The following is a 14,644-nucleotide window of genomic DNA, read 5'->3' as shown; positions in this document are numbered from 1 at the left end:
TATAGAGAAAAAGCACAACGAACTCTGCAACAACTTTACCGCTTGGATGGGCCAGAGTGCCCAGAACGCTGGTCGGAAGATGTTGTATACGCAAACAAATTGAACTTCACTTCTGAATGATTTGGACCAAGCATATTTTTCTTTGCTGACAGTGCTGAGAGTTCTGCAATATCCGTCATTCCTCAAAGTATGCTGCTGACAATCCAATTTCACAGGACGACAACCTGACCAAAGGAACCTCCGGAAAGATGTTCCGTTTGAGAATTGATGCAGATTTGACCAGTCATGTCGGCACCTGGGATATCCGAGCCCGACTATCTGCATCTTGGAGCAGCAGTTGGGCCTAAGCTGTGGCTGCCGGGGACATAGTCTTTTGGGCCAAGGGGCCACGACAAGCGGCGTTGCGGTAAGGGCCTTTGTGACGAGGGTCTTCAGCGGCCTCAACTGGCAGTTCTCATCGAGACGTAGACGAGTGAAGGTGAGCTGCAAGACAATTTATTTATTCTTCTCCTGATTAAGGAGAGATCCTTTATGAGAATGAGACGGCACGCTGGGAGACACAGTATAGGGCATACAAAGTGAATGAAAATCACGTGAGAGATTGGTAGCTGTAATATCGGTCATTCGTCAAAGTATGCTGCCGACAACCCAATTTCACATGACGACAACCTGTCCACAGCAACCTCCGGACAAACGTTCCCCTTTGAGAACTGATGCAGATTTGACTGCTCATGCATGAACCTGGGATTTCCGAGCCTGACTACCGACCTCTTGGAGCTGCAGCAAGGCCTAAGCTGCGGCTGCCGGGAGTGTCGTCTTTTGGAACAAGCGAATGCATCGCCACAAGGAGCGGCGTGCGGTGAGGGCCTTCGTGACGAGGGTCTTCAGTGGCCTCAATTGGCTGTTCTCATCGACGTCAACGAGTGAAGGTGAGCTGCAAGACTATAATAATTCTTCTGATTAAGAGGCATCCTTTATGAGAATTAGACGGCACGCTGGAGGAAACGGTATAAGGTGTACACAGTGAATGGAAAGTGAAAGATTGGAAACTATCAAGTGTCTGCTTGTTAGGGGAAGTCTGAAGCTACCAGGGATGCAGACGAAATGCAACAGGCAGTTGGTGCCACTCAAGTGCTTAGGTTATGAAGGGCAGAGGTTGCATATGAACAATACAGCGAAAGGCTGACCTAGTGCCCAGCCTTCAAAACTGAAGGCGAGGAAATTTATTGCAAGTGCTCAAAAGTTGTGCACTTTTTGGGATGTATACAAGTGCTCTGAAAACGCACGATGGAAACCTGGCCATGCATGGCCTCCCGCAGGGGCGTCTGCGCAGGCAGGCGTTTGGTGTGTTGCGACACCACGGACCCGAGCACGTGGGGCATTGACCACATCGCGAATGACTGTGTGGTGCTTAGCCATGTACGGGGAAAACGGCATGGTGAAGGTTGAGCTGATGCTCAGTTTTTGGACACAGGCAGATGCAATGAATCCCTTTGACCTCGCCTTCACATACTGGGACTCTCTGCAGTGACCCATCAAGGGGATGTCGGTTGTTTCTTCCTGTCCTCCTGTTTGCCTTTTGTCATACTGACTTTCAATCTCTCCGGTCTTTTACTCACCTTTGGGTCACTTCTATTCTTTCGGGCAGTGAGAATTAATTTGACTCTAATTGCCAACCAAGCTAAACGTATTTTGGGCTGCAGTGGCTGTGGCACAGTTGGCATTGGAAGGCTTTGAAATCCAGAAATCTCGTGTCTGATTGTTCGGTATAGCGTTGGTAGGTACCCACCTGCCGAAATCGCACAGACCTTTTTTACTCAAGTCCAAATCCTTAGACTTGATGGAGCAGCAGTTTGCTACGCAAGAAGGAGTCTCCCTCCCTGTCACCGTCAAAAGCGCACTGTTCTGTTTCGAGAAGGACTGCTACAACTTTCCTGAGTGACGTGCCTGATGGCTCTCTTTCCAAAAGTGGGTGCACCGATGACTTTGTATTTCTTCGCCTGACCACAGAAACACTTGCATGTGTTCAAGTCAGCCACAGTGCAATGACCGAAACGACCGTCGGAAGTCTACCATCCTGACCTGACCTGAAATTCCTGACCAACACCAGGCGTCCTCGATATGAAGTTACGAAAAAGTCAGTGGTGACTTCCGTGCTGAAATCCCTGTCTAAGTGAAAGTTGAAAAACTCAACTTGTTTCATTTGAATACTCCCTTATATTGGCATACTGGCGTTGCTCCACGAACAATATATGTACAGTTGTAGAAGTAACACACCTCGAGAAATCGACTGATCCAAGTCGACCGGCTGAGTGGCAGCACCGTCCTTCAGAACAACCCAGCCAATTACTCACGTGCGGCATTAAAAAGAAGACTCTTGGAGATCGTGACTTCTTGGTGGAAAGAACCTGACTGTTTCAAGGAACCTGATATTGGTCAAGCGCACCGTTAATGGAACCGCCACGTGGACTTGCGCTTTTTTGAAAACAACGAATCAGGACGCAGAGATTACAGGACCGATAACTTGCCCCCCACTAGCTCGCCGCCTGTCAGCCTGTTGATCAATGCATTCAGCATGCCTCTGAAATGCTGTCATTCCTTGCCTGCCTGTAACTAGGTTTCCACTGGTGATTCCACCATCTTTGAACCACTTTCTATTGCATTGTGATTAAACACTAACACGCATCATGCTTTCTCTTCCTTCCGCCTGCTTGCATCTAGTGTAAGGCATGGTGTTGCACGCTTGCTGCTCTCTTGGTGCCATGCCGCTAGTAAGCTACTCCCTGCTTCCTAGCTGCTTGCTTGCTGCTTGCCGCCAAGCGTGCCGCCTGTCACTGCCTAGGTACCGGCATGGTGCTTTTCTCTGGCCAGCCACTAATTTCTTGCCTGCCTATAAGTGCCTTGCCATCGGTACTTTCACCATCTTTCTCCCTCTTCCTATATATGTGATGGTGCTCAAACACTCACATGCATCTTGCTTTGTCTTTGTTCTTTGATATGTGTTTGTTTCCTTGTTGCACCTAGCATTGATCTTTCTTAATTTACTACTGTTGTCCTGGTGCTAACAGCAACTGTGCTCCTCGGAGTTCCCTAATTGCTTGCTTGCTGTTTGTGCTAGTTCATTGCCTGTAATTCTTTTGATGCGTGAATGCTGTCTACTTTAGGCAGGTGGCTGCAGTGTGTACAAGTATAACAAATACCAAGTGCAGTGAAGCTATGAAACAGGTGGTGCAGAAGTATATTTTGCAGCTGTGATCGGGTCATTTGGTTTATAACACGTCTTCAAGTGAGCTGAAAGTCGGTTTTGTCCTGCTTCTTGTGAATGAGAATAGTACAAGGCTTTTGTGGAACCTGGAAGTAATTCAAGAACCATTCCTTTGCCGTAATAACCGCTTTCTGATGTCTCTTGAGAAGGCCATATAGAGAAAAAGCACAACGAACTCTGCAACAACTTTACCGCTTGGATGGGCCAGAGTGCCCAGAACGCTGGTCGGAAGATGTTGTATACGCAAACAAATTGAACTTCACTTCTGAATGATTTGGACCAAGCATATTTTTCTTTGCTGACAGTGCTGAGAGTTCTGCAATATCCGTCATTCCTCAAAGTATGCTGCTGACAATCCAATTTCACAGGACGACAACCTGACCAAAGGAACCTCCGGAAAGATTTTCCGTTTGAGAATTGATGCAGATTTGACCACTCATGTCGGAACCTGGGATATCCGAGCCCGACTATCCGCCTCTTGGAGCAGCAGTTGGGCCTAAGCTGTGGCTGCCGGGCACATCGTCTTTTGGGCCAAGGGGCCACGAAAAGCGGCGTTGCGGTGAGGGCCTTTGTGACGAGGGTCTTCAGCGGCCTCAACTGGCAGTTCTCATCGAGACGTAGACGAGTGAAGGTGAGCTGCAAGACAATTTATTTATTCTTCTCCTGATTAAGGAGAGATCCTCTATGAGAATGAGACGGCACGCTGGGAGACACAGTATAGGGCATACAAAGTGAATGAAAATCACGTGAGAGATTGGTAGCTGTAATATCGGTCATTCCTCAAAGTATGCTGCCGACAACCCAATTTCGCATGACGACAACCTGTCCACAGCAACCTCCTGACAAACGTTCCCCTTTGAGAACTGATGCAGATTTGACTGCTCATGTCTGAACCTGGGATTTCCGAGCCTGACTACCGACCTCTTGGAGCTGCAGTAAGGCCTAAGCTGCGGCTGCCGGGAGTGTCGTCTTTTGGAGCAAGCGAATACATCGCCACAAGGAGCAGCGTGCGCCTTCGTGACGAGGGTCTTCAGTGGCCTCAATTGGCTGTTCTCATCGACCTCAACGAGTGAAGGTGAGCTGCAAGACTATAATAATTCTTCTGATTAAGAGGCATCCTTTATGAGAATTAGACGGCACGCTGGAGGAAACGGTATAAGGTGTACACAGTGAATGGAAAGTGAAAGATTGGAAACTATCAAGTGTCTGCTTGTTAGGGGAAGTCTGAAGCTACCAGGGATGCAGACGAAATGCAACAGGCAGTTGGTGCCACTCAAGTGCTTAGGTTATGAAGGGCAGAGGTTGCATATGAACAATACAGCGAAAGGCTGACCTAGTGCCCAGCCTTCAAAACTGAAGGCGAGGAAATTTATTGCAAGTGCTCAAAAGTTGTGCACTTTTTGGGATGTATACAAGTGCTTTGAAAACACACGATGGAAACCTGGCCATGGATGGCCTCCCGCAGGGGCGTCTGCGCAGGCGGGCGTTTGGTGTGTTGCGACACCACGGACCCGAGCACGTGGGGGATTGACCACATCGCGAATGACTGTGTGGTGCTTAGCCGTGTACGGGGAAAAAGGGATGGTGAAGGTTGAGCTGATGCTCAGTTTTTGGACACAGGCAGATGCAATGAATCCCTTTGACCTCGCCTTCACATACTGGGACTCTCTGCAGTGACCCATCAAGGGGATGTCGGTTGTTTGTTCCTGTCCTCCTGTTTGCCTTTTGTCTTACTGACTTTCAATCTCTCCGGTCTTTTACTCACCTTTGGGTCACTTCCATTCTTTTGGGCAGTGAGAATTAATTTGACTCTAATTGCCAACCAAGCTAAACGTATTTTGGGCTGCAGTGGCTGTGGCACAGTTGGCATTGGAAGGCTTTGAAATCCAGAAATCTCGTGTCTGATTGTTCGGCATAGTGTTGGTAGGTACCCACCTGCCGAAATCGCACAGACCTTTTTTACTTAAGTCCAAATCCTTAGACTTGATGGAGCAGCAGTTTGATACGCAAGAAGGAGTCTCCGTCCCTGTCACCGTCAAAAGAGCACTGTTCTGTTTCAAGAAGGACTGCTACAACTTTCCTGAGTGACGTGCCTGATGGCTCTCTTTCCAGAAGTGGGTGCACCGATGACTTTGTGTTTCTTCGCCTGACCACAGAAACACTTGCATGTGTTCAAGTCAGCCACAGTGCAATGACCGAAACGACCGTCGGAAGTCTACCATCCTGACCTGACCTGAAATTCCTGACCAACACCATGCGTCCTCGATATGAAGTTACGAAAAAGTCAGTGGTGACTTCCGTGCTGAAATCCCTGTCTAAGTGAAAGTTGAAAAACTCAACTTGTTTCATTTGAATACTCCCTTATATTGGCATACTGGCATTGCTCCACGAACAATATATGTACAGTTGTAGAAGTAACACACCTCGAGAAATCGACTGATCCAAGTCGACCGGCTGAGTCGCAGCACCGTCCTTAAGAACAACCCAGCCAATTACTCACGTGCGGCATTAAAAAGAAGACTCTTGGAGATCGTGACTTCTTGGTGGAAAGAACCTGACTGTTTCAAGGAACCTGATATTGGTCAAGCGCACCTTTAATGGAATCGCCACGTGGACTTGCGCTTTTTTGAAAACAACGAATCAGGACGCAGAGATTACAGGACCGATAACTTGCCCCCCACTAGCTCGCCGCCTGTCAGCCTGTAGATCAATGCATTCAGCATGCCTCTGAAATGCTGTCATTCCTTGCATGCCTGTAACTAGGTTTCCACTGGTGATTCCACCATCTTTGAAGCACTTTCTATTGCATTGTGATTAAACACTAACACGCATCATGCTTTCTCTTCCTTCCGCCTGCTTGCATCTAGTGTAAGGCATGGTGTTGCACGCTTGCTGCTCTCTTGGTGCCATGCCGCTAGTAAGCTACTCCCTGCTTCCTAGCTGCTTGCTTGCTGCTTGCCGCCAAGCGTGCCGCCTGTCACTGCCTAGATGCCGGCATGGTGCTTTTCTCTGGCCAGCCACTAATTTCTTGCCTGCCTATAAGTGCCTTGCCATCGGTACTTTCACCATCTTTCTCCCTCTTCCTATATATGTGATGGTGCTCAAACACTCACATGCATCTTGCTTTGTCTTTGTTCTTTGATATGTGTTTGTTTCCTTGTTGCACCTAGCATTGATCTTTCTTAATTGACTACTGTTGTCCTGGTGCTAACAGCAACTGTGCTCCTCGGAGTTCCCTAATTGCTTGCTTGCTGTTTGTGCTAGTTCATTGCCTGTAATTCTTTTGATGCGTGAATGCTGTCTACTTTAGGCAGGTGGCTGCAGTGTGTACAAGTATAACAAATACCAAGTGCAGTGAAGCTATGAAACAGGTGGTGCAGAAGTATATTTTGCAGCTGTGATCGGGTCATTTGGTTTATAACGCGTCTTCAAGTGAGCTGAAAGTCGGTTTTGTCCTGCTTCTTGTGAATGGAAATAGTACAAGGCTTTTGTGGAACCTGGAAGTAATTGAGGAACCATTCTTTTGCCGTAATAACCGCTTTCTGATGTCTCTTGACAAGGCCATATAGAGAAAAAGCACAACGAACTTTGCAACAACTTTACCGCCTGGATGGGCCAGAGTGCCCAGAACGCTGGTCGGAAGATGTTGTATACGCAAACAAATTGAACTTCACTTCTGAATGATTTGGACCAAGCATATTTTTCTTTGCTGACAGTGCTGAGAGTTCTGCAATATCTGTCCTTCCTCAAAGTATGTTGCTGACAATCCAATTTCACAGGACGACAACCTGAAAGGAACCTCCGGACAGATTTTCCCTTTGAGAATTGATGCAGATTTGACCACTCATGTCGGAACCTGGGATATCCGAGCCCGACTATCCGCCTCTTGGAGCAGCAGTTAGGCCTAAGCTGTGGCTGCCGGGCACATCGTCTTTTGGGCCAAGCGGCCACGAAAAGCGGCGTTGCGGTTAGGGCCTTTGTGACGAGGGTCTTCAGTGGCCTCAACTGGCAGTTCTCATCGAGACGTAGACGAGTGAAGGTGAGCTGCAAGACAATTTATTTATTCTTCTCCTGATTAAGGAGAGATCCTTTATGAGAATGAGACGGCTCGCTGGGAGACACAGTATAGGACATACAAAGTGAATGAAAATCACGTGAGAGATTGGTAGCTGTAATATCGGTCATTCCTCAAAGTATGCTGCCGACAACCCAATTTCACATGACGACAACCTGTCCACAGCAACCTCCGGACAAACGTCCCCCTTTGAGAACTGATGCAGATTTGACTGCTCATGTCTGAACCTGGGATTTCCGAGCCTGACTACGGACCTCTTGGAGCTGCAGTAAGGCCTAAGCTGCGGCTGCCGGGAGTGTCGTCTTTTGGAACAAGCGAATACATCGCCACAAGGAGCGGCGTGCGCCTTCGTGACGAGGATCTTCAGTGGCCTCAATTGGCTGTTCTCATCGACGTCAACGAGTGAAGGCGAGCTGCAAGACTATAATAATTCTTCTGATTAAGAGGCATCCTTTATGAGAATTAGACGGCACGGTGGAGGAAACGGTAAAAGGTGTACACAGTGAATGCAAAGTTAAAGATTGGTAGCTATCAAGTGTCTGCTTGTTAGGGGAAGTCTGAAGCTACCAGGGACGCAGACGAAATGCAACAGGCAGTTGGTGTCACTCAAGTGCTTAGGTTGTGAAGGGCAGAGGTTGCATATTAACAATACAGCGGAAGGCTGACCTAGTGCCCAGCCTTCAAAACTGAAGGCGAGGAAATTTATTGCAAGTGCTCCAAAGTTGTTCCCTTTTTGGGTTCTATACGACTGTTCTAAAAACAACGATAGCAACCGACCCAACATGGCCTCTCCCGCAGGGGCGTCTGTGTAAGTAGGCGTTTGGTGTGTTGCGACACCACGGACCCGAGCACGTGGGGAATTGACCACATCGCGAATGACTGTGTGGTGCTTAGCCGTGTACGGGGAAAAAGGGATGGTCAAGGTTGAGTTGATGCTCAGTTTTTGGACACAGGCAGATGCAAAGAATCCATTTGACATCGCCTTCACATACAGGGACTCTCTGTAGTGACCCATCATGGGGATGTCGGTTGTTTCTTCCTTTCCTCCTGTTTGCCTTTTGTCTTACTGGCTTTTATTCTCTCCGGTGTTTTACTCACCTTTGGGTCAGTTCCATTCTTTCAAGCAGTGAGAATTAATTTGACTCTAATTGCCAACCAAGCTAAAGTTATTTTAAGCTGCAGTGGCTGTGGCACAGTTAGCATTGGGACGCTTTGAAATAGAGAAATCTCGTGTCACATTGTTCGGCATAGATTTGGTAGGTACCCACCTGCTGAAACAGCACACTCCTTTATTTTTTTTTTGAATCCGACGCCTTAGAGTTGATGGAGCTGCAGTTTGATATGAGGACGTAACAAAATGAACAAGGAATGCTGGAAATTGCCTGGGAGACGTGCGTCATGGCTCTGTTTCGAAAAGTGGGAAAGAGGTGGCGCTTGTCGTCGTGCGTAAGGCACCCAATGTTTTTAGGCACCGGGGGAGGGGCGGCAGTGTTTTGATGTGGGTGCAACTGCATACGGGACGGCTGTGTGCGGCCGTACCTTGAGATCGATCTGCATTGCGGGTAGTTGAGGGGTGCCGATGCATTGTAGCTCTGTTTGCCGTGTGTTCATGACAGAGTTTGTGTTGCAGCAATAGACAGCACATGGTTACTTCTTGCTGCTGCTGCTGCCGTGTTTCCTGATGGCAGCATTTTGACAGCGCCTGTGGTCATTGAATGTGATGTGTTCAGATTTTGCTGTGCGCACTGATGCCATGTTTGTTAATTTAATTAGTATGCCTTTGTTTACAAGTTCATACGGCCGATAAAACTACTATCCCTATTTCATGTAGCTGTCTAGAATTTGCAATCGCAATCATTGCTCCACTTTTAAGGCGCAAATACGACTTTATGTGATGCTCATTGCTTATCTGAAGTGAACAGAAATGACTTTAACTACATGTTTGTCTATGTATGAAGCTGCATAAGACACTATGATGTGATAACGTGGGGGCAAATAACGAGTTCTAATGCATTTTTATGTATGGGTTCAACTCCGCACACACGCACTCCAATCTACCTGGTTGCGCATGAACAACTGCATTCATGCTACAAGGCAAACACAAGGGTGCCTTCAGCAATGCTTTGTATGTGTACATGGCTTCCGTTACACGGTAAACACAGCTTCGGGCTTTGCAGGTGGCTGTATATGCAATCATCCTTGCAAGAATCGCATGACCGCTGCTTTCGCGGTACTCACGAGCAGCCACCGAAAAAAAGTGTCACGACACAGAACCCGGACATGGGAGGCCATGCAAGGTGGCAAACTTGTGAGTCGTGAGTCTGTAGTTGCATAATTCTTTTGCGCATGGTAATACCTCAAAGCGCGTGGTACACCCTTCGACGGTGTCATGCATTTACGGCTGTTGGCAAACTAATACGGCGCTCGTCGTTAAAGTCACGCCTGCACGACATGCACTCCCGGCAGATTTTACTTCATCGACAAACGTCGGCGAACAGGTTCGCTTGCATTTCATAATTTCATGCTACAAGAAATGCACTTGTGTTTGTGCTCATTTCTGTGACCGCAGCAGCATGCTACTTGATGTTGTCCCACCTTCCCCTCTTCACTGCATCTCCACATACTGCAGTGTGCGCAACTGCAGTAGGGAATGCTTCTAACGATGTCTTCACAAAACTATGCATCTTTCTTGGATTCGCCATGCCATGTTAACCATGAAATAACGCCTAACATTACAAAGGTTGCGCACATAATGAATGCCCTGTGTTGTAACCCAGCCTTTGCGTTTGCTATCGCGCTACCTTTCAGGCGGCCGTTATCGCTAGCGAACGTTTAACAACACTTCGATCTTCAGGCTTACATTTTATCTTTACACAAAACGCACCGTCCTGGAATTTGTGTGTGTTTCACACTTCCGCCTTTCAAAAATCGCGTAACTGCCTAGGCACCAAATGGGTCGCAAATGCACGATCGAAATCGGCCCCCCTTATATACCAAGAGCCGCCACTGTGTCTATCGCCCATAGATCACCTTTCATTGGAGTGCTCCCGCATCTTCGTTACTGTCGTGGCATGAAGGTCTTCTCTGTAAAACCTACCCATCTATGCCAGTGTTACCTCACTCATACTAGTCGCAGTAGTAGCGGCCAGTTGGCCAGTGTTTCTTAAGCGTAGCAGTGCGTTCATTCCATGCTGCTTCATGCTGTTGTGTGACCCCACGTATCGACAAAACAGCCGCCAAAGATCTTGAAAGAAGCGCTAGTCACGCTGAAGAAGGGCGGGCTCACATACGTGCCCAAACGCAGGGACAAACGCGCCTCTGGGCATGCGAAGCACGCTGTAGTTCAGCAACAAGGGCACCAAGACGAGGGCCTGCAGAAAAACGATGCTCAGGCGAAGCGACAACGCCGACAGGATCTTGAAGTTCAGGAGAAGGAAGCAGAAGCACATCGCTATAGCCGTTAGGCTGCTGCAGCCTGGAAGCTCAATCTGACGCGAATCGACAATGCCGGCAGGATGGTACAGTTCTCGAGGACGAAGCGGCGCGCATAATAAGTACCGTGAGCCGACGCTAGGGGACAGCACAGACAAGAACCCACACTACAGGAGCAGGAATTGCCAGCGCATCGTGCCTCGCATGACAATACAGCAGTGCTAGATCAGAAACACAACACAAGTGACAGTGGCGCTTGCCACAAGTGACCATGTCCTGCCTACACGCACAGGTTGCGACGGCTACCGCGCATATTGAAAGGCAGTTCTTCAATAAACCAGTTGGACATGCATGCAATGTTTGCAATCGTCTTTGGTTTAAAGCTGAGCTTTCGCCTATCCGTGTTGCTGACATGCCCCTGATAGCTGCAGAGTTTCCAAACGAGAGCTGCATTCCTTTCTTGTCTGCTCAACATTATGCGGCACACTACAAAAGTGTACGATACCACCCTCTCCGAAATAGATGCTTACGTTTACCCGGCTATTCCTATTGGGTTAACTCTATTTGGTGAGCCAGTGTTTAATTGCTCCCCATCTACCATTAATGTAAATTCAACTCCTTATGCAGGTCAGAGGACAGTATGGCGTCGTAGGACTTATCGCTAGTTTCCCTGTCGAAGTGAAAATTTTGTTAAATCATTAGCACGAAACATTCACGAACACCACGTCGTCAATGTTCACATTAAATTAAAGCTTCTCAACAAGTGACCATGCCTCTCTCACATGGTCGAAAATTTTCAGTTGAAACCCCGACTCGATGTGTCTGAGTAGGTACTTTGGTATCACTCTTGACGCACTTTCTTTAGACGGTCTTCCCAACAACAACGCATTCCAATTGCGTGAGGATTCTCCTCACAACTCTACCCCAGTGTCCCGACGTCCACATTCATGTTGATGCATGTGTGGCACTGAACGCATTCCAACTGTCCCTGGCGTGGGACGAAGAGCGCTACCAGGCCTTAGCTCCCGCTCAACACAAGCAACCTCTCGGCATAATATATGACGAAGAAGCGGAAGGGTTGCCCTTCTTTCAGATGCACCATAGGTTGCCCCCAGTGCGTTAAACCAGAATGTCATCCCACATCCTTTATTTATGCCGCCAGTGAGATAAGTCGCAGAGACTGCCGAGGTGTCTCGTCTCACAACATCTTGTTCGTAGCGATGAAAGTGCTCCAATATGGAGTTGGTTGTGGCCCGGCCATCTTGTTTCTCGTCAACGACGACACCGATAAATTCACACGCCAAACACTTGAAGATGAACGCTTCGTGCGAGATATCAATGACCAAGACATGGGCTTTACAAAGGGCGTTCCCATTGCGGTCCACTATTAGCTTCGCTATGATATGGCAGCTTGGCAAGTCAACTGTGTTGCTCACCCTGTCGGCGTCAGAGAGGCATTGGCCACGATTACTAACACCATATGAGCGGTTGTGTCATCATGATCCTGGCCTACAAGTGCACGTTTTGGAAATTGCATCCATCTATGAAGAACAGCTTGTCATCGGTGACCCCGTGGTGTGTGCCATTTATTTTAACAAGTTCCTATGCATCCCCCTAAGCGTCCTGTGTAGCCGCACTCGCTCGACTTTCGAACCTTGCTGTTTCATCGATTACTCAAAGTACATTGAATTCGAGCACTTGCCCTTGGTGAAAGTTTCCTCGAACATGCCAGAAACGATCCCCCTTGCAACAAACCTTCTGGCCCTTGATACCTCTCTTGCCGCGCCTGTGCACTCTGGTTCTCCAACACACCAAAACCTGCTATGAGTGCGGCAACTGTCGCCATTTTGGCGCTCATTTGTGACCCACTTTAGTGCCATGTGGCATATGGCACTAAAGGAACGCTTCTTGCAGATGCACGCCGCTCTAGAAGGCAGACTACGACAACATTGGCCAATTCCTCCATGACCATGCAGTCACTTCCCAGGAAAACTACATCTGCGTGTTTCACGCTGGCATGATGCACCCAATCTTATTTACCGAACGAACAATGCAGCAAAAGTGCATCAACATATTGAATCCATAAGTAGCCTCCATGCTCGATTCGAACTTGGACCTCCAGATCTTCTAAGGCGCCTACTCGTGTGCTGCGTATGTCGTGAATAAGTCAAGTCGCGGAGTGATAAAACCTCCACAGAGATGTCTCAGATATTTTGGTGGACACCTCAAAGAGACATGACGGCCAGGAGCTTTGGTTACTCGGCGTTCAGATGCTCTAGGCTATTGAGACGAGTGGCCAAGAAGCTGCTTGGACATTCCTCTGACAGGATATGTGCGAGACCAGTATATTTATCATCTACATTGCCACATGCCTTCCGCAAGAGCGATCGCACATTCCCAAAACGCGTGCACATGGAAGCAATTGGTCTCGATGCGACGTCCATGGACGTATGGAAATTGGCATTGTTGAGAAAATATGAAAGCCGTCCAGACAATTTGCAAGACACGTGCGCGACAGACTTTGTTGTTCATTACAATCTCCGCACCTGCCAACCAGCAATCCAGAAGTAAACCAGCAAACTAGCAGCCATTTGTTTCCCCTCCGACACTATCGACTTGTAACTCAACTATAAATGAGAAGCGTTCCCACGGTTCCTTCCTTCCCGTCAGGAAGTAGATATTTTGACTGGCAACGCTTTGAGCTTATGTACGCTGACAACATGGACGCCTTCCTGCTCGATAGGACCGAGTACGACAGCAAGTTCGACATCCGCCAGTTGCATCACATCTGTCTCCAGATGTGCACGGATAAAGGCCACGAGAGGGAATTGCACACTGCAACTCGGCCATGCCACGTTGCTTTTGTTGACAAGTAAACAGACGCAGATTTGCTCAGAGCCCCTGATAATAACTGTAGCGGCAAGAGGTCATTGCCCAGCCGTCTGCACGCGTCAATACGTCATGACTGGTGACACCTACAAAGAATTGAAATGACTCTCCAACCAGGAACTGGTCGAAGTTGCTTGCGAAGTCATTCAACGCCTAACGACATAGACTTTCGACCCACTGAAAACTTGCTGACTGGTATTGCCCGTTGTGGCAAGATCTTTGTTCTGCGCCTTATTACAGATGTGTACAACTGCTGCACTAATACTGCCTGCACGTGCATACGTCGTGGGCGCCTCTACAGGCAAGGCTGCGGTAGCGATCGGTGGACTCACTGTGCTCACCGATCTCAAGCTCGCTATGTCTGCTGGTGGGGGTTTGCGAGACAGAGATCTAAACTCCTTCCGTACAGCATTCACCGTCAAGTGCATCATTGTGGATGAATGCAACATGATGAGCAGTAACACTCTCGCACGTGTCGACGACCGCCTGCGACAGATCACAGGCAATTGACGACCCTTTCGGTGGCTTGGGATTCCATCGTGTGTGGTTACTTCTGCCAGCTGCCCCACGTCCGCACCAGCGAGGTGTAGAAACGCAGTAAAACATGCCGCTTCTTCAACATCCTCGTCACTTGGCTTTTCAACTTGCGCAAGTTCTCCGCCCGAGCCACGCCGTATTCTCCACCTCACCGCCAAAGATCCGCGAAAGTCGTGTGCTCGAAAAGATGTTGAGATGCTTCAGGCGTGCTTTGTTTCAAAATACGACGCAAAATGCTGCTGTCCTCGAGATGTCAGTCTATTCCGCTCCAACAAGGATGCCAGGGCTGTGATACACACTGGGGTTCGTGTGCCCAGCCCTCAACACACAGCGAGAAAGGCATGGATAGCAGACATTGTCTATATCACTTCTATGCCAGAGTGTGTGACCCCACGTATCGACAAAGCAGCCGCCAGAACACACGAGAATACACGCAGAACACAAGA

General features: G+C 48.4%; 1 long non-coding RNA gene across 1 annotated transcript in view; it reads right to left on the bottom strand.

Annotated features, from left to right (window-relative positions):
- The window catches only part of LOC142563588 (uncharacterized), a 176,108-nt gene that overhangs the window by 58,191 nt on the left and 103,273 nt on the right, over positions 1-14,644 (bottom strand). The window lies entirely within an intron of this gene.

Source organism: Dermacentor variabilis, chromosome 11, assembly GCF_050947875.1.
Source record: "Dermacentor variabilis isolate Ectoservices chromosome 11, ASM5094787v1, whole genome shotgun sequence".
In the NCBI taxonomy this organism is placed as follows: domain Eukaryota; kingdom Metazoa; phylum Arthropoda; class Arachnida; order Ixodida; family Ixodidae; genus Dermacentor; species Dermacentor variabilis.
This window is presented reverse-complemented; position numbering and strand designations above follow the sequence as displayed.